This window comes from Oncorhynchus tshawytscha, linkage group LG21 (assembly GCF_018296145.1).
Source record: "Oncorhynchus tshawytscha isolate Ot180627B linkage group LG21, Otsh_v2.0, whole genome shotgun sequence".
NCBI lineage: Eukaryota > Metazoa > Chordata > Actinopteri > Salmoniformes > Salmonidae > Oncorhynchus > Oncorhynchus tshawytscha.
The window spans coordinates 10,927,245-10,948,585 of NC_056449.1; the positions used below are offsets into that span (position 1 = coordinate 10,927,245).

At 40.8% G+C, this 21,341-nt stretch overlaps 1 pseudogene; it reads left to right on the forward strand.

Moving 5' to 3' along the window:
* The first annotated feature begins 4,974 nt into the window (after nt 1-4,974).
* The window catches only part of LOC112220922, a 25,397-nt pseudogene continuing 9,030 nt past the window's right edge, over nt 4,975-21,341 (forward strand).

Genomic DNA, 21,341 nt, shown 5'->3' on the forward strand with positions numbered 1-21,341 from the left:
ATGAAGTTTTGATTGAGGTGACAATGTAGAATGTGCTCTTTATACGTTTATAGGCACCCTTTAAAAAAATGTACGATCCATGATCTTGGCTGTCTAACTGATGACTGTGGCCGTTGACTTCTGATTAGCCAAAGGATCATTATAGATAAGTATAACAGAGAAATTGCGCAAAAATAAAAAATATATAATTTTATCAGGCCCATGGGTCGCCGGTTATGTCACCATTTTTATTGTTTTATTTTATGTAAAAAATTATATATTTTTGTGTGTGTCAATTTTGACCAGCCCACCCACCAAAAAATGGTCTAGTCCATTTGGCAATTTCCAGAATTGATACAGGATACAGGGATGCTTATTAAAACTATCACCTGTGATAAGTGAAGGGAGCTATGGTAGACGGCATCCAAAGGTTTAAGAGTAGTGGCTACTGCACTCCGATAAACGGTGTCACTGTAGTCAAGAACTGGCAGGAAAGTTGAATGTACAATCTTCCTCATGCTGTTCAGGGAGAGGCATGATCTATTTCTATAAAAGAAGCCCACTTTAAATCCCAGCTCCTTAACTAGCTCTGTACTGGTTTTAAACTGCAAATTATTATCAATCCAAAAGCGCAGATATTTACTGTATAGGTGGGAATCTGCTCAATGAAAGAACCAAAAATGTGTAAGCCTTCTGAAATATTTCTATGAGAATTCGAGAACAGCAAACATTTAGTTTTTCCCGCATTAAGTAGCAATTTTAAATCAACAAGGACTTTCTGCAAGGCAACAAAATCAGATTGCAGCTCCAACATAGCCTTGTCAGCCTGGTCGAGGTCAATTTTAGAAAACTTCTGAATGAGTAGAGGATGGTCAACAGTACCAAAGGCCTTGGATAGGTCTATAAATATAGCAGCACAGTGATTACTATGATCTAAGCAATTTAATATATAATTTAAGACAAGCGTAGCTGCTGATATGGTGCTATGTTCAGGTCTAAACATAACAGGTTGCGCTGACAAAAAACAAACATAATTAAGCGACCTAACAGCTAGATTAGTTTAGAATGTACCACATCTCTGGTGAGCACAAGAGACTAATATAATGTTGTTTAGAAAATAAATGCGTGTCAGCTAAGCTAACAACAGCTAAATTCTTTATGATAGCAGCCGCATTTTTTAATATTTGACAAGCGAAAACTCTCTAATCCCAGAATGCCATTCACTATAAGACGCAAATAAACAAAGTCTAAGATGGCTGCGCTCATTGCCTGAAAAATATGAACTTAGTTTAGCCACTTTTCAGTATAATACAAATCAATGTACTTGTTACAGTGTATACAAGAACCGGAGCACATGACTTGACAAGTCGTTTACCGTTTTTGACAAAATCACAAAACAAATCAAATGTTTTCACCTCACAGATCATGACATCAAATACAGGCCTACTTCCTTGTCTAACCGTAATGTTAAAGCTGAACAGCGATGAAACCATTTTAGGGGGTTTGTGAGGGGTTCATTTCATTTGTGGGGTGGGGGTTCAAGTCCGTGGGGGTAGAAATGGGGGAAGGTATTGTGGGGGGATATGATGCAGGAAATATTACTATGGTGGGGGATTTATCAATAAATGGGGGGCAAACACAAGAGAAGTTTATACACTGAGCTGGCAACCCTGAGGTACGAAAGTTACAATCTGATGAGGAGTTTACAACAACTGGGAACTCTGGAAAAAACTAACTCCGACTGGGAAAAATAGTTTTGAACGATCATCCAACTCGGAATTCCAACTTGGGAACTCGAACCTCTTTCTAAAACTCGGACTTTCCGTCCTTAATATAATTGACGTCATGAGTCCACAGTTGTCTTGAAAGCACCAAGTCAGTCGAGTGAACTATCCCTTGTTATAACATCTTTGGTCTGACAGACGCTTACGTGACAAACAGAATATAATTTATGATGTCAACAAACATGGCGCCACACTTGGCTGGCAAATTGCTTAGCATTAGCGCATCACAGTCAGTACAACATTCAAGTATTTTACACACATCATATGTGTCCAGTACAATCTATGCAAGAATCGGAATGCATGATTTGTCACCAGTACTTGAAAACATGTTAATAAAACAGTAAATACATTATGATCCATACATAGATTTGGTGTGTTACAGCAGAAACGACAACACGATATACAGAAGATAAGCGACTTACTTTGATAGGAACACACACATGTACAGAGTCCAATTTGTAAGACAAACACCTATGAAGGAAATGCGGGCGCCAGCCAGAAGGTCTGCACTGACTAGAGATGCGCAATTTCTTCATACTTGATCTGGGCAAACACTAGGCAAGGGCTTGGGCTCTCATTGAAGAGAGAAGTTTGTAGCTCAGTAAAGCCTCAAACATAAATTTTCCGCAAGAGTGAAATGGGCTACTTCTTAAGCTAATTAACGAGTAGGCGGAAGACACCTCAATTTAAACTGTTGTCAGAAAATAAAACTTGTTAGAAAATCATTTGAATTTGAAACTTAGCCTATTGATAATTAGCAGGCCGTGTGCCTTGGTTTGAGGGCAGTGCGGGTAACTGTCCTGTTGCGTAACAATCACATTTTGGAACAAAAGATTCAGCTCCTGTGGATTTTTTTTACATATTCTTTTTGCAAGGCACTTAATACTTGTGTATAAAATGGTTCAAATTTTTTAAAAGAGTAGGAACCGGGAAGTGCATTATTCTCTGCTATTTGTTTAGAGTTGAATAAAGGAATCCCTAAAGTGGAACTTGAAGTATTTTCAGAAACCATTCTTTCAAATAGATGGCCAGCTAAGGCAAAATGTTTTTTAAAAGCACCGCAAATGTATTGTTTGTCTGTTATGGGACCAGAGGCTGTCATAACCTGCTGGGGCAATGAGGGGGTGGAGTTATTTTTCCAAAGATTTAACCAATTACCATAATTTAGCTGGATTTCCACCACTCTCATATACACAATTCAAGAAGTATGTCAACTTGGCATTTCTAACCAGAGAAGGACATCTGTTTCTCAAATGTCTGAAGGACTGCCAGTCAGAGGTTGAATCAGGAAATCTAGCCTTAGCCCAAGCTAAGTTTCTTTCATGAAATATTTCAAACAATTCATGAGTGAACCATGGGTTAGATCTGTATTTTACCCTTAATCTCTTATATGGGGCATGCTTATCTGAAACATCGTTTAAAAAAAAATGTGTTTAACCTGGCAAGTCATTTAAGAACAAATTCTTATTTACAAATTTCCAAGACTGTGTCCCTGTACTAAAAGTGATATTTCTTATTCGTTTTTGAAACCTGAAACCTTGAACATAGACTGCTGACACCCTGTGGAAGCAATAGGAATTGCATCCAGGGAGCTAATTCTCAGTATGACCTTATACTTGCTATTGTAAGAGGATGGTCTCTCAAAGAAAAACAATTTTGGTTGGTTTTTCTTTGGATTTTCTCCTATCATATCTATTGTGTTATATTCTCCTACATTATTTTAACATTTCTACAAAATTCAAAGTGTTTACTTTCCAATGGTACCAATTATATGCATATCCTGGCTTCAAGGGCCTGAGCAACAGGCAGTTTACTTTGGGCACGTCATTCAGGTGGAGATTGAGAAAAAAAAGGGGCCTTCCCCTAAGAAGTTCAATTGCTTGTGGACATAGGTGGTAATACACACAGCAACATTCAAGTTGTTCTTTATGAATATGGCGACACCCCCACCTCTGCTGTCTCTGTCAAATAAATCAACATTATATCCAGTTAGAGACATATCAGAGTCTGGCACATACTTTTTTTAACCAAGTCTCAGTAATAATTTAATTTGAGAAGCCAGAATTCCAAAAAGATACATTTTCCAAATCAAACTTCTGACATTTACATGAATCAGTCCAAGGCCACAGCTGGGATTTCAGATCAGCTGAGTTTCTAACACAAACATGCTATGTTCAGTAGGCAGTGGTGTAAAGTACTTAAGTAACATACTTTAAAGTACTACTTAAGTTGTTTTTTGGGGTATCGGTACTTTACTTTACTATTTATATTTCTGACAACTTTTAATTTACTTCACTACATTCCTTAAAAAAAAAATACTTTTTACTCCATACATTTTTCCCTGACACCCAAAAGTACTCGTTACATTTTGAATGCGTAGCAGCACAGGAAAATGGTCCAATTCACACACTTATCAACAGAACGTCCCTGGTCATCCCTACTGCCTCTGAATACATACCCTACATTATTCATCTCATATGTATACGTATATACTGTACTCTATATCATCTACTGCATCTTTATATAATACATGTATCACTAGCCACTTTAACTATGCCACTTTGTTTACATACTCATCTCATATGTATATACTGTACTCAATACCATCTACTGTATCTTGCCTATGCCGCTCTGTACCATCACTCATTCATATATCTTTATGTACATATTCTTTATCCCCTTACACTTGTGTCTATAAGGTAGTAGTTTTGGAATTGTTAGCTAGATTACTTGTTGGTTATTACTGCATTGTCGGAACTAGAAGCACAAGAATTTCGCTACACTCGCATTAACATCTGCTAACCATGTGTATGTGACAAATAAAATTGGATTTGATTTGATTTGATCTGACGGACTCATTAAACACACCTGCTTTTCTCCATAAACGTAAACAATAATTAAATGGTGCCGTCTGGTTTGCTTAATATAAGGAATTTGAAATTATTTATAATTTTACTTTTACTTTTGATACTTAAGTACATTTTAGCAATTACATTTACTTTTGATACTTAAGTATATTTACAACCAAATACTTTTAGACTTTTACTCAAGTAGTATTTTACTGGGTGACTTTTACTTGAGTCCTTTTCTATTAAGGTATCTTTACTTTTGCTCAAGTATGACAATTGGATTGATACCCCATCACTTTTTATCTACTTTTTCATGTTAGCACTCAGCATCCAAGCCCCTCTCCTGTTTGGGTGCAGGCCGTCTCTTTTTAGGAACTGCAGTCGCTCCCAAAACAAGTAGAAATTGTCAACAAAATTCAACACTCTTTCAGAGATGAGTCCTGATTTTATCCCAGGTACAGTACATTAATATATATACTTGTGTATTTTGCATTTTCAGGTGTTTTGGGTGAACTTGCTCTGTGTCAACATAAACTCAAATCTAACCTGAAGAAGAAGTGTGAGTGTATTTGAGGGAATAGCAAAACAAGGAAACCAGACACCTCTCAATAGGATCTATACAGAGCTCTACATCACAGAGGGTGGAAGTGGAGAGATCAATAATGAACATGAGGTGAGAAAGATTGAGACAGCATACAGGAGATCAGCAAGACAAGAGACACCAATCAAATGTAATGACATATTTCAACCCTTACCTGGACAAGAAAAAGGTATCAGAACTGTGCTGACAAAGGGAGTCGCTGGCATTGGAAAAACAGTCTCTGTGCAGAAGTTCATTCTAGATTGGGCTGAAGGAAAAGAACACCAGGATGTCGAGTTGATATTCTCACTGCCTTTCAGGGAGCTAAATTTGATGAAGTCGAAAAAACGGAATTTGATGGAACTTCTTCATCGCGTTTTCATGGAAACCAAAGAATCCGGAATAACAGATTAGGAAAAGTACAACGTTCTGTTTGTTTTTGATGGTCTGGATGAGTGCCGACTTCCTCTAGACTTCCAAAACAATAACAACTGCTGTGATGTCACAGAGTCAACCTCAGTGGATGTGTTGCTGACAAACCTCATCAAGGGGAATCTGCTCCCATCTGCACAACTGTGGATAACCTCCCGACCTGCAGCTGCCAATAACATCCCTCCTGAGTGTGTTGACAGGGTGACAGAGGTACGAGGGTTCAAAAACACACAGAAAGAGGAATACTTCAGGAAGAGAATCAATGATCAGAACCTGGCCAGCAAAATCATCTCACACATTAAGTCATCAAGGAGCCTCTATATCATGTGCCACATACCAGTGTTCAGTTGTAGTTCAGCCACTGTTCTAGAGAGAATACTTGGTCAATCTCAAAGTGGAGAGATGCCCAAGACACTGACCCAAATGTACTCACACTTCATGGTCTTCAACAAGCTAATCAAAAACCTGAAATATTCTAAGGATGCAGAGAAAACTGAGACATCTGATGAAGAGATCATTATGAACCTGGGGAGGCTGGCCTATGAACAACTGGAAAAGGGCAATCTGATCTTCTATGAAGAATACCTAAGAGAGTGTGGCATTGATGTCACAGAAGCTTCAGTGTACTCAGGAGTGTGTACACAGATCTTCAGAGAGGAGTGTGGGTTGTACCAAAAGAAGGTGTACTGCTTTGTAGATCTGAGCATTCAGGACTTTCTGTCAGCATTGTATGTGTTTCTCACATTCACCAATAACAATGTTAATCTTATGGACAAACAGCAAACCACCTCCAAAGAACCTCAGATATGTACAGATACACCTGCAACCATCCTGCACAAGAATGCAGTGGACAAGGCCTTACAGAGTGACAATGGACACCTGGACCTGTTCCTCCGCTTCCTTCTTGTCCTCTCAATGGAGTCCAATCAGTCTCTCCTACGAGGCCTACTGACACAGACAGGAAGCTGCTCACAGACCAATGAAGAAACAGTTGAGTACATTAAAGAGAAGATCAAGGAAAATCCCTCTCCAGAGAGATGCATCAATCTGTTCCACTGTCTAAACGAGCTAAATGATCAATCTCTAGTTAAGGAGATCCAAGCTTACCTGAGTTCAGGAAGCATGTCCAAACAAGAACTCTCATCTGCACAGTGGTCAGCTCTGGTCTTTGTGTTGCTGACCTCAGAAGAGGAGTTAGATGTGTTTGACCTGAGGAAATACTCTAGATCAGAGGAAGGTCTCCTGAGATTGCTACCAGTGGTCAAAGCCTCCACAACAGCGCTGTAAGATTTTACCTCTTTTGTCAAACAGAAAACTGACTTATACCAAAAAATACTTTTATTGGCCATGGTTTTATTTATGTCAGCTTAAAAAGGAATTATATTCACTGAAGTATGCTATATGTATTAATAAGGAAGTTACACAAAACATACATATGGCTATTTAGAAGTAACATTTACATTTACAACTATTCTTAATGTATACTATTATTAGCCTATAGTCACTATAACCTTGACACTAACTTTGTTTTGTTAATGTAAATGTTTTCTGATCTTGTATAAGTTGCCACAGTAAAACATACAGAAGAGCAAAACTCCTTATATGTTTTACATATATTATATTTTAGGCTAAATGGGTGCAACCTGACAGAGAGATGTTGTGATGCATTGGCTTCAGCTCTCAGCTCGAACTCCTCACACCTGAGAGAGTTGGACCTGAGTAGCAATGACCTGCAGGATTCCGGAGTGAAGCTGCTCTCTGCTGGACTGGGGAGTCCACACTGTAAACTGGAGACACTAAGGTGAGTCCCCACAGGGTGTGGGAAATATTTTCAAACGGGGGCATGTGGGGTCACAGAGGAAGGTTGTGCTTCACTGGCATCAGCTCTGAGGTCAAACCCTTCACATCTGGTAGAGCTGGACCTCAGCTACAATCACCCAGGAGACTTAGGTGTGGAATCGTTGTCTGCTGAACTGGAGGATACACACTGCAAACTGGAAAAACTCAGGTTTAAGGCAGGAAAATAATTACTTTTTTAGTGTTCACCATGGATAAGGTTTGATACCAGTTTGATATGTGGAGAGTTTGTTTCTCTTATGGTCTCAGAGATCTTACCATGATTGTCATGACATTTTCTCTTTCCTACAGTGTGGACAATGATGCAGAGTACTGGCTAAAATCTGGCCTGAAGAAATGTAAGTCAGTCACTTTTATGAATAGGCCACATTTTTTATATGAAGGGCCCTATACAGTTTGAAGATTGTTCAGCTTGATGACATTGCTATATTGCTTTTTGGCAAAATTATTTCTATACAAGGCTCTGGATAGCTCAAATCCTTTCTAACAACCAGTGGATAATTAAGTGACAATACCAGATAAACTGTGAATTATAGAATATATTGCCACAAGTGTTGCAAACCATACCAATATATCCTATAAACCATGGCTTTGAGGGCATTATACTTTTTATACAGTGGTTACCAACACATTAAAATAATGATTTAGATATTTCCGTGAAAAACATTATTTTCATTAACATATTCATACTATTTCATCCTTCCACGAGCATATAGTCCCGACACATCTGGTCATCCATTCTATTTCTGAGGTTGCTAGCCAAGCCCCACAGGTTCCCCTCTTTCTCAATGTTAGAGACCATTAATTGAATATTTAAGTAATATAAAATGCATGTGGATAAGGTTCGTTTCCCATCCATTGTGGACTACCCTGTCAAGCAGCAGACGGTTGATTTTGCCTACGTAGTTAGCTAGAAAAGGTCAGCAAGCTAGCTAGAAACTGTGTAAAGTTGCATAGACAAACATAGATTGTGAACTTCGTTTCTAGCTAACATTATCCCCCTATTCAACGTGGTTTTAACCAATCAGCATCCAGGATTAGACCCACCCTTTGTATAACCACTGCCTAGAGATAAAGGTTAAATACAATAAAGGTCCATTGCAGCTTTTTTTAAAATCTCAATATCAAATCCTGTTGGGGTAACGCCTAAGACCTTACTGTGATTGTCTTCAATTAAAATGGTCAACAAGAAACATAAATAGCTTCTTAGCAAAGAACAATTTCTCAAGCGAGAATTTTGCTAGGACTGTCTGGGAGATGTCTGAGTGGGAAGGGGAAAACTGAAAACTAGCTGTTATTGGCATAGAGGTTTGGAACTCTCTTAACTGATGTCACCAGGCATGCCAAAACTCCATCCCACTGGAAGAGACTGGAATTGCAGGTGGTGTTTTCAAACAGCTCTTACACTAAAATGGCTCGATCATCAGTTTCACAATTTCACAATATTATTCCAACCTCGTAGTGTGGAAATATACACTGAGTGTACAAAACATTAGAAACACCTGGTCTTTCCATGATATAGACTGACCAGGTGAATCCAGATGAAAGCTATGATCCATTTATGTCCCTTGTTAATCCACTTGGTGTCCCTAATGTTTTGTACACTCAGTATATATAAAACACAGAAAATCACGTGTTTGACTGCACTGGGCCTTTAATTGAGTTTAAAGTGAAAGAACACAGAATGAACACAGATGACTACATCTGGATTTTTTAAACCTTCCGTTCTCGACTCGACGTGTCATACATGAATAATACACCATCTATAGGCATAATCTTTTCCTGGCAGAGAAACTAATCCTTACATTCTATGCATGAAATATTTTGATTATGTTAGCTGTGGGACACAATTTTGTGAGTCTGTGTATTGCGATATTGTGCTGTATTGGGATGTATCCCTTAGTTGTGGATTATTCTAGTGGGTGGCAACGGAAAATAACCCTAACCATATGTGTCTGGCATAACCAAATACATTTTCCCCATCAACAAAGGCATATCTAGCATATATATAATCTCTAGGAACACCATTTACCAGTCGTAAGGTTACATGTGTTCCTCGCTACCAGATAAACGTTTGAATCTAGCTGTTGTCCTAACCGCACTATAGTCCTGCTGTGTAGACTACATTACGTGGTAGAAAGTGCGTCGTAAAATGTGCGCACTGTCTAATTTAACAGGCATTAGTGATGGGAAGTTCGACTCTTTTTATTGAAACAGATTTTTTTTAAACTCGTCCAGTTAAAATAACGAAACTTTCGAATGATTTAATTCAGTAATGCCCAGAGCGCGCAGGACCCCCTGCCCGCGAACGATTAACTAAAACCTCAAAAGAGTCATGATGCTACAAGACTCTCGTTCACCATAGGTGATCTATTGGAGCTGTAATTTGTGAATGAGACTAACAAAAGTGTGCTTCAGACAATGTACATTTTTGATGACTAAGCCTACAAATAAGATTATTTCTTGATACCTTTGAAACGAAGTCTATTTGCGGCCGCAATAGGACTAGATTGTGAACGACCCTTGGCGGAATGACTTGACTGCTGCGATGGAGAGAACCACATATCGTTTGCGAACTGCAGCAGCCCAACCAAACCATTTGTTCTCGAGTTCGAGTTTGTTGAGCAGGCGCGGGCTTTGTAGACTATGTTTTGGTTGTACAAAGTTGTGTCCATCGATAACATTCAATAATCAATTAACTATACTGAACAAAAATATAAATTTAACATGTAAATTGTTGGATCCATGAGCTGAAATGAAAGATCCCAGAAATGTTTCATATGCACAAAAAGCTTATATCTCTCAAATGTTAAGCACAAATTTGCTAACATCCCGGTTTAGTGAGCATTTCTCCTTTGTCAATATAATCCATCCACCTGACAGGTGTGGCATATCAAGAAGCTGATTAAACAGCATGATCATTACACAGGTGCACCTTGTCCTGGGGACAATAAAAGGCCACTTTAAAATGTGCAGTTTTGTCACACAACACAATGCCACAGATGTCTCACGTTTTGAGCCTCCTCCATAAGGGCTTCCAACGTCGTTTTAGAGAATTTGGCAGTACGTCCAACCGGCCTCACAACCGCAGACCACGTGTAACTATGCCAGCCCAGGACCTCCACATCCATCGTCTTCACCTGCGGGATCGTCTGAGACCAGCCAACCGGACAGCTGTTGAAACTGTGGGTTTAAACAACCAAAGAATTTCTGCTGTCAGAAACCGGCTCAGGAAGCTCATCTGCGTGCTCGTCGACCTCATCAGGGTCTAGTTCAGCGTAACTGACTTCAGTGGGAGAATTCTCACCTTCGATGTCCACTGCCTTGATGGAGAAGTGTGCACTTCACAGATGAATCCCGGTTACCACTGGACCGGGCAGATGGCAGACGTGTGTATGGGGTTGTGTGGGCAAGTGGTTTGCTGATGACAACTTTGTGAACAGAGTGTTAATTTATTTAAATTGACTGATTTTCTTATATGAACTGTAACTCAGTAAAATCTTAGAAATTGTTGCATTTATATTTTTGTTCAGTGTACAAATGATTTACAAATTAGTATGGCAAGCTTCTAACTTACTGTTGTGAATGTGAATAAATGAAAACAGTGCATTGCATTCTGTTCGGGGTGCATTCTGTTCAAAGGAATTTAGAACTTGATCAATGCTGCTTGCTGTGTCAGTTACCATGACAACAGTCGCAACAACAGGGTCAAAGTTGAATGTCTCTTGCTTAGTTTGCCGCCAAATCAATGGCAATATAAACGGTGAATGCCGACAAGAAAGAGGTTAAGATGGAGCGGTTTGAAAAGAGTGCATTCCAACATTGGCCAATTGTTTTTACAGGCAACATACTGTGAATCCTATGTGAAATAAGTATTAGTTTGCATTAGAAGACTTGTTCCTTATGAGCAGAAATACTTTTTGATGGGGTTCAAAGAGTTGGTGTTATGAAGGTTCATCTTGTGATATTTTTGTCTCCCTCATCAGATACATGTGAGCTGACACTGGAACCGAACACAGCACACAAACTGTTAACTCTATCCAAGGAGAACAGAAAGATTACATGGGGGAAAGAGCAGCCGTATCCTGATCACCCAGCGAGATTTGAGTGTTACCCGCAGGTTCTGTGTCGAGAGGGTCTGACTGGGCGCTGTTACTGGGAGGTAGAGTGGAGTGGGTTTGGGGCTTATATTGGAGTGGCATACAAAGGAATCTGCAGGAAAGGAACGGAAAATGATTCTATCTTAGGCCATAACCGTATGTCCTGGACAATGCGGTGCGCTGAAGATCATTACATTTCCCGGCATAGTAATAAGACCATTACAATACCCGTTCCCTCAGTCTACTCATACAGAGTAGGGGTATATCTGGACTGGCCGGCCGGCACTCTGTCCTTCTACAGTGTCTGCTCTGGCACACTGACCCACCTGTATACATTCCACGCTACATTCACTGAGGCCCTCTACCCAGGATTTAGGGTTTGGAATGGTGAATCTTCTCTTTCAATTTAGCAGATTAAATACCCAGCAAGGGTTTTGGGGGGATTTCGAACTACAGCACCAGTCAAAAGTTTGGACACACCTACTCATTCAACGGGTTTTCTTTACTATTTTCTACAGAATAATAGATGAAGACATCAAAACTATGAGATAACATACAGTGTATTGTCACGTCTACTCCCGCACCTCCTCTCCGGCGCTCTAAGTCGCCAGGTTATTCATTATTACGCACACCTGCCACCATCGTTACCCACACCTGAGGCTCATGAGACTCACCTGGACTCCATCACCTTCCTGATGACATCCCCTATATCTGTCACTCCCTTTGGTTCTTTCCCTAGATGTTATTGACTCTGTTTCTTTGCTTCATGCCTGTATGCTACTGTAAGAGTTATATATATATATGCCAATTATTTGATGGTCCGACCGTCCCCTATTAACACTTTTTAAACTTCTGGTGCCAGAGAGAATGACATAAGAATGTAGTCAAGACGACTAGCTTGATTGAGCCTCCACCATGTATATCTCACTGGGTCAGGGTATTTAAGCCTTCATATATCCACTAGTTTCAATGTATCCATGACATTTGTGAATTCCTGAAGTGCATGAGGGTGATAGTTTGTAGTGTGATTTCCTTTATGGTCCATATAGGTATTTAAAACCGTATTATAGTCTCCTACCATAATAATAGAGTCTTATATTGCTTGTAGGGTTGATCAATTATTATATATATTCTAAAAGAAGCGTGGATCATCATTATTTAGACCGTAAAGGTTAATGAGCCATATCTGTTTATTAATGAGTCATATCTGTTTATTAATGAGCCATATCTGTTTATGGTCCAATAACATATTTAAAATCACCCATCTACCTTGAGGATCTGTTTGGACAATTTGCACATTCGGATAAAAATGACTGTTGATACATAACATCACCCCTTTTGAGTTTCCTTTTGTGTTTCTTTAAGCCCCAGTCATTGTCCCACACAACTTCATCTAAAATTGTTGAATGAGTTTCCTGTAAATAATAGATATGATATTCCTTCTAATCAAGCCAGGTACATACTGATTGTCTTTTCTTATTATCTGCCAAGCCATTACAATTATAACTAGCTATACTTATTTCACCATTTACCATAATGATATACAAGTTTCAAATGTATTTATCGTAATATATGTTTGTACATTTACCATTAAAAAGTACCATAGTGATTGAGTGTCCATAAAGCTGTACCATGATATTTCCATTGGTACTAAGTAACCCTCCGATCCTGTAGAGGTTAACCAGTGTCAAGTTCTAGGTGATAGAGATCAGATCCACCCCCTTCCCCTGAAACACAAACACACTGGTCCCCCTTTGTGACCATTTTCCAAAGCATCTGTGTGCAGTCAGACCTTTGATTATTTTGTGCCACCAAGATGGAGTAGCAGTGTAGTCGTGTTTTGTTCGTCCTCTCGTGTACTTTTGTATTTTTCATATTTTTTGTATATAAATTCAATCTCTTTTCGATTTTTAATTTGATTATACCTTCCGGTAACCTGCCTCACCCAATGTGATACGGAATCGCTATTTAAAAAAAACTTTAGAACACATTCAAGAACCTCCAGAAGCTAACCAGCTAATTAGCTACAAGCTATTTAGTCATTGTTAGCCACTGCTAGCGGCTTTTACCTTCTGCACAGATACCATCCCTGTTCTTAGCCTGGATATTACTCGCCAATCTACCAGTATCGGACTGTCTCTCCACAATAACGCCGGATTCCTGCCGAAATCCCTGGGCCACTACTTGTAACCTTCACAGCTTGCTGTAAACTCTGGACCTTGGCACCGGATCACCGCTGCTACCGATTGGCTATAGTGGCTAACGCCACTGCCACGAAGCTAGCACCAGTTAGCCGTGAGCCAGGCACATCTCCCGGCTAGCAAACAAAATTCTACAATACCTCTTTCTCCATCTGGCTTGGATTCTCTGTCGACACAGCGCCCCGCCGCACCACCACGTCTGGTCTGCCGATGAATACTCCATCCGCTGTGCCTTCAACCGGCCTCCGTCTGAGCAGACCCCCCTACCACCCCTGGGCTACTAACTTTAAACACCGTGTCGCCCCGTGCTAACGTAGTGACGGCTTCCCTGTTCGATCTACTGCTGCCCCCTGGACACTATGATCACTTGGCTATCTAGCTGATTCCTGCTGGACTGTCCATTAATCACGGTACTCCATTCTGTTTATTTATGTTTTATCTGTCGGCCCCAGCCGCGAACTCAGGCTCTGTGTGTAGTTAATCCGACCCTCTCTGCCTAGTCATCGCCATTTTACCTGCTGTTGTTGTGTTAGCTGACTGGCTGTTGTTGTCTCACCTGTTGTTGTTTTAGCTAGCTCTCCCAATCAAGACCTGCGATTACTTTATGCCTTGCTGTATGTCTCTCTCAAATATCAATATGCCTTGTATACTGTTGTTCAGGTTAGTTATCATCGAACTTCTAATTTAAAAAATGAATCTCTCCAGAAATAAGTCTCTCACTGTTGCCGCCTGCTACCGACCCCCCTCAGCTCCCAGCTGTGCCCTGGACACCATCTGTGAATTGATCGCCCCCCATCTAGCTTCAGAGTTTGTTCTGTTAGGTGACCTAAACTGGGATATGCTTAACACCCCAGCAGTCCTACAATCTAAGCTAGATGCCCTCAATCTCACACAAATCATCAAGGAACCCACCAGGTACAACCCTAAATCCATAAACATGGGCACCCTAATAGACATTATCCTGACCAACTTGCCCTCCAAATACACCTCTGCTGTCTTCAATCAGGATCTCAGCGATCACTGCCTCATTGCCTGTATCCGCTACGGGTCCGCGGTCAAACGACCACCCCTCATTCACTGTCAAACGCTCCCTAAAACTCTTCTGCGAGCAGGCCTTTCTAATCGACCTGGCCTGGGTATCCTGGAAGGATATTGACCTCATCCCGTCAGTTGAGGATGCCTGGTCATTCTTTAAAAGTAACTTCCTCACCATCTTAGACAAGCATGCTCAGTTAAAAAAATGCAGAACTAAGAACAGATATAGCCCTTGGTTCACTCCAGACCTGACTGCCCTCGACCAGCACAAAATCATCCTGTGGCGGACTGCAATAGCATCGAATAGTCCCCGCGATATGCAACTGTTCAGGGAAGTCAGGAACCAATACACGCAGTCAGTCAGGAAAGCAAAGGCCAGCTTTTTCAAGCAGAAATTTGCATCCTGTAGCTCTAACTCTGAAAAGTTCTGGGACACTGTGAAGTCCATGGAGAACAAGAGCACCTCCTCCCAGCTGCCCACTGCACTGAGGCTAGGTAACACGGTCACCACGATAAATCCGTGATAATCGAAAACTTCAACAAGCATTTCTCAACGGCTGGCCATGCCTTCCTCCTGGCTACTCCAACCTCGACCAACAGCTCCGCCCCCCCCGCAGCTACTCGATCAAGCCTGCCTAGCTTCTCCTTTACCCAAATCCAGATAGCAGATGTTCTGAAAGAGCTGCAAAACCTGGACCCATACAAATTAGCTGGACTTCACAATCTGGACCCTCTATTTCTGAAACTGTCCGCCGCCATTGTCGCAACCCCTATTACCAGCCTGTTCAACCTCTCCTTCGTATCATCTGAGATCCCCAGGGATTGGAAAGCTGCCGCAGTCATCCCCCTCTTCAAAGGGGAGACACCCTGGACCCAAACTGTTACAGACCTATATCCATCCTGCCCTGCCTATCTAAGGTCTTCGAAAGCCAATGGGGGTACCACAGGGTTCAATTCTCGGGCAGACTCTTTTCTCTGTATATATCAATGATGTTGCTCTTGTTACGGGCGATTACCTGATCCACCTCTACGCAGACGACACCATTCTGTATCCGTCTGGCCCTTCCTTGGACACTGTGCTATCTAACCTCCAAACGAGCTTCAATGCCATACAACACTCCTTCCGTGGCCTCCACCTGCTCTTAAACGCTAGTAAAACCAAGTGCATGCTTTTCAACCGTTCGCTGCCTGCACCCGCACGCCCGACTAGCATCACCACCCTGGATGGTTCCAACCTAGAATATGTGGACATCTATAAGTACCTAGGTGTCTGGCTAGACTGCAAACTCTCCTTACAGACTCATATGAAACATCTCCAATCCCAAATCAAATCTAGAGTCGGCTTTCTATTTCGCAAAAAAAAGCATCCTTCACTCATGCCGCCAAACTTACCCTAGTAAAACTGACTATCCTACCGATCCTCGACTTTGGCGATGTCATCTACAAAATAGCTTCCAATATTCTACTCAGCAAACTGGATACAGTTTATCACAGTGCCATCCGTTTTGTTACTAAAGCACCTTATACCACCCACCACTGCGACCTGTATGCTCTAGTCGGCTGGCCCTCGCTACATGTTCGTCGCCAGACCCACTGGCTCCAGGTCATCTACAAGTCTATGCTAGGTAAAGCTCCGCCTTATCTCAGTTCACTGGTCACGATGGCAACACCCACCCGTAGCATGCGCTCCAGCAGGTGTATCTCACTGATCATCCCTAAAGCCAAAACCTCCTTTGGCCACCTTTCCTTCCAGTTCTCTGCTGCCTGCGACTGGAACGAATTGCAAAATTCTCTGAACTTGGAGACTTTTATGTCCCTCACCAACTTTAAACATCTGCTATCTGAGCAGCTAACCGATCGCTGCAGCTGTACATAGTCCATCGGTATATAGCCCACCCAATTTACCTACCTCATCCCCATACTGTTTACTTTTCTGCTCTTTTGCACACCAGTATCTCTACCTGCACATGTTCATCTGATCATTTATCACTCCATTGTTAATCTGCTAATTGTAATTATTCACTCCTATGGCCTATTTATTGCCTACCTCCTCATGCCTTTTGCACACAATGTATATAGATTTTTTTCTACTATGTTATTGACTTGTTTATTGTTTACTCCATGTGTAACTCTGTGTTGTTGTCTGTTCACACTGCTATGCTTTATCTTGGCCAGGTCGCAGTTGCAAATGAGAACTTGTTCTCAACTAGCCTACCTGGTTAAATAAAGGTGAAATAAATAAATAATATGCCCCCTCTCTGATTGTCCGAGTGTGACCGCCTCCCCTTGGATTACTGCAGCCAATGTTTCCAGCACTGCCTCTATTATTTTCCAACATTCCCTATCTAGAATGGTATAGTGTAGTTGTAGTTTATTTCTTTTACAATTGTTGTATTTTATTGCTTTCCATATAATTTATTTTATTACAATCCCTACCATGGCTAGTATTGGGTGTTCCATTATTCAACTCCTCCATGGGAACTCTAAGGGTGGCTACTTTGAAGAATATAAAATCAATTTTAATTTATTTAACACTTTGTTGCCTATTACATGATTCCATATGTGTTATTTCATATTTTTGATGTCTTCACTATCTACTATGTAGAAAATAGTACAAAATAAAGAAAAACACTTTTGACTTGTACTATACATTCCTAGGGTGTGAGGAACATGTTTGCTGGCCTCATAAATGCTAGCCAGCTAGCTAATATTGTGTTTGGCTAGAGATGCTAGCAATCCCTTTAGCTTTGTTAGCTAGCTTCCTGGCTATCTATAGAGGTTAGCTGGCTAGTTAGCTACTGTACAGTAGTTAGCTCCTGCCATCAAGTTGTTGTTGTGTTATTATCATCTTTTTTCCTATTCCACCATTTCCAGAATATTGCATTTAAATATAATGCAGTACTTCTGAAAAATGTGCATGAAAACTAGTAGTACACTGCATATAGTAGGGCCTAGCTGCTGCTGCGCTTTCTCATCTCTCGTTGAATGATAGCAAATACCTAATTGAAGAATCCCGTCCGTAGATCCCACCCCTAAATGTTGACAGCGGAGTGGGGAATATAAAAAAATCCTGTTGAATAAGAGAGAAAAACACATCAAAGTTATTGTATACTCAATTCATTGGATTTCTTTAATCATATCAGCTTATTTTGTGTACTGCTTCCAGTCATCCAAAGAGAATGTAGGAGAGAGGGGTATGTTTAGCCATTTTTTACCTTCAGCATCACTACGTCAAGGGAAATAGTTTTTTCTTTTTGACAGAGATATAGAGATATCTAAATATATTTCAGGATGTTGTGTATCCCAGGAAATAATCAGAATTCATGTAAACATTACAGTTTTGAAAACATAGTGGGTCCATACTTGCGAACATTAGAAACAGTTTAAGTTTAAGCATCAGCCAAATCGTTGATGTAGTTGCACATGATCAAAGGCTACATGTTAGCTGTTCCCATTACATAACATGGCACATTTATCCCTATGCTAACCTACCCAGGTGGCCATGATGATACACGGTTCAAATTCCATATCAACGCATTCAAATAGTCTACATAGTTGTACGTGATCCAACACTTGCTCATGGACTTGTCCTTTACAGAAGTAGAATGGTACATTCTGATATCAAATCAACTAGAATTACTGGTCAAATAGCTCTCTGTGTGGAGTGCCAAGCTTCACGTAATTGTTGCAGATTGTGGCAATGGTTCGAAATGTAGAATTACACTAATTGTGTTAATGTGTTGAGAAGAGAAGTGCAGCTAACAGTTGATAACAAATTCATTTAATGATGAGCTACATTTTAAGCCTTGCAGACAAACACACTGCTATGGCCTAATAATCATATTGCATAGGCTATATTACATGGACGTGTACACCTAAATGTAGGCCTTCAACATTTATATGCATTTTTATAATCATCTGCATTATGTCATGGAATATTCGAATAAAGTGAGATACTTTGTCATTTCTTCAATCAATCACCTTTATTTAATATCGATTTCTTGTTGCAATAATGAAACTGTCGACCCCACGCTCTTTAGTGTGTTGCCGAGAGCAATGATGAAAAATAATGAAAAAACAGAGATCTCATATAGGAGACCTGCAAATGCTTTGTCAGGGCTGGTTCCACCCCCTCCCATGATGATCAGGGGAGGGGGTCGACAGATAACCAGGTTCATCTCCTGGTTATCTGCACAAGATGTTGTTTTACCCCCAACCCAGCGTAGTTTCCCAGATGCCAGGATGAAGATGGGATAATGAGGGATTGTTCTAACTTTTCCAGGCTGTCTCTATCTCGGGTCACACACACCACATTTTGTCTATGGAATGCCGGCTGTAGGTTTTTATCACCAAGTCATTGTCAGCTCAAGCTATCTTTAGCAAAACCCATTTCCTTGACCGTACGCTCAGACTAACTGCAGGAAGCTAGAGTGGAGACCATAAAAACACAGCATTAGTAGAGCAGAAATGTCTTCCTGTTTGTTAAGTATTAATAGCTAACTATTAATATCAAACAAATCAGGTAAATACATCATTTTTATCTCACAACTATTGATTATTTGTTACATTGAATTGTTTTCATTTGGACAGGGTTCACATGTCAAACGAAGTACAATACCTAAACAAAACCATGTGTTCATGCAAGTAATTTGTTTATTGGGCAAAAAAGCTGAAGTTAGGCTGCGTTCAAAACAACTGTGAAGTCGGAAAAATACGAGGTCAAGTCATGACGTCAGTGATCTTCAGGTCGGACATTCGGAACTCTAGAAGAGGCCCGAGTTCCCCGAGTTGGAATTCCTGAGAGATAGAGAGACACCTGTGTTAGACCCAGAGGAGCGGTTGGGAAGGTGGATGGAAAAAGAAGCGAGACGGATGTGAGACAAGTGGGATGCACTGTTGAGCTCTACATCCTGAGGGGTTTGGGTTGATTGTACGGAGATTGTGACAGCCAATTAAATGGTGTCTCTTGAGAAGGAAAGAACAAGATGTCAGGAGAAGTGCAGTAATTATCATACGGAGAAGGAGGAGGAATGGAGGGAAAAAGTGAGGCAGAGGAGGTCTAAGAGAGAGAGGGAGGAAGAGGGTGAGCTTGAGTCAGTTAAAAATGACAGAAAAAAGGGAGATGGTTTGTTAAAGAAGAATGGTAGGAAGTGTAAGCAGAGTGAGCTGAAGACAGAAGGAGAAATGGAAGTGGAACTGAGGTGGTAGGTAGGATGAAGTTCTCAAAGTCCGAGGCTTTCATCAAGGCTCAGGATAAAAATGACAGTAGGAGTGAAGTTTTTTGAAAAAGTGGACTCTTTCCTTTTGGCTGATCCATTTGTGGTTTTCGAGTGGGTTAAAACAGAGTTGGGTGCTGTGGAATCGTTGAGGGTAACCATGAGTGGTCTTGTGGTTATTGTGTGTTTCTGCTGGTCAGAGGGAGTGTTAAACGAATGGGGCAAGAAATGTGAATTGTTTTGCTCTCAAGAAAAGTGCACCATTAAAAGGAGTGATTACTGGGGTAGTGGTAAATGCGAAAGTTGACCAACTGTAGGGGAAGATTCCCGGTGTTTGTGATGCTCGTGGTTTGGTGCGACGCAGACAGGGTGGTGTGAGTGGTGAAACAGAAGAGTCACTGTCTGTTCTGTTGAGTTTTGATGTTAAGTCTTTGCCCGACAAAGTGATGTTAGGATACATAAGTTATACAAGCTTTAGTGCCGAATACATTACGTTGTTACAGGTGTCAAGCTTATCATGCATGTGGCAGCAGTGTGTAGGTGTAACGGTTTTCTTTAGGTGAAGGAGAGGAGGACCAAAACACAGCGTGGTGGTTATTCATGTTTTTTAATAAAGACACTAGACATGAATAAACTAACAAAAACAATAAACGTGGAAAACCAAAAACAGCCCTATCTGGTGCAAAACACAGAGACAGGAACAATCACCCACAAACACAGTGAAACCCAGGCTACCTAAATATGGTTCCCAATCAGAGACAATGACTAACACCTGCCTCTGATTGAGAACCATATCAGGCCAGACATAGAAATAGACAAACAAGACATCCAACATAGAATGCCCACTCAGATCACACCCTGACCAACCAAAACATAGAAACATACAAAGCAAACTATGGTCAGGGTGTGACAGTAGGAGTGAGGTTCCTAGGTGTGAGAAGTGTGCAGAAGGGCATGAGACAAAGGAATATGTAACATTAGGGAAAGTAGTGATGTATATTAATTGTAGGGGTGCCCATGGGGCTGGGGATCAGGAATGTCCGGTGTGAGAGAGGCAGGTTGAGGTTTCCAGGGATAGCGTAGTGCAGAGGTTGTCATGTGCTGAGGCAGTGAAGAAAGTAAAATAAGATGGAGGGATCCTGAGAGGAGTGGTGTGAGTAGGAGATCTGTACCAGTACAGAGGGATAGGCCAATGAGTGATAAACGTTTCAGAAAGATTGGGATTTTTAGTATTAATTGCAATGGTTATCAACTGTACTGCAGGGATGGAACGTAAGTTGCAGAAAATTGAGGTTGTGGTGGCAGCTG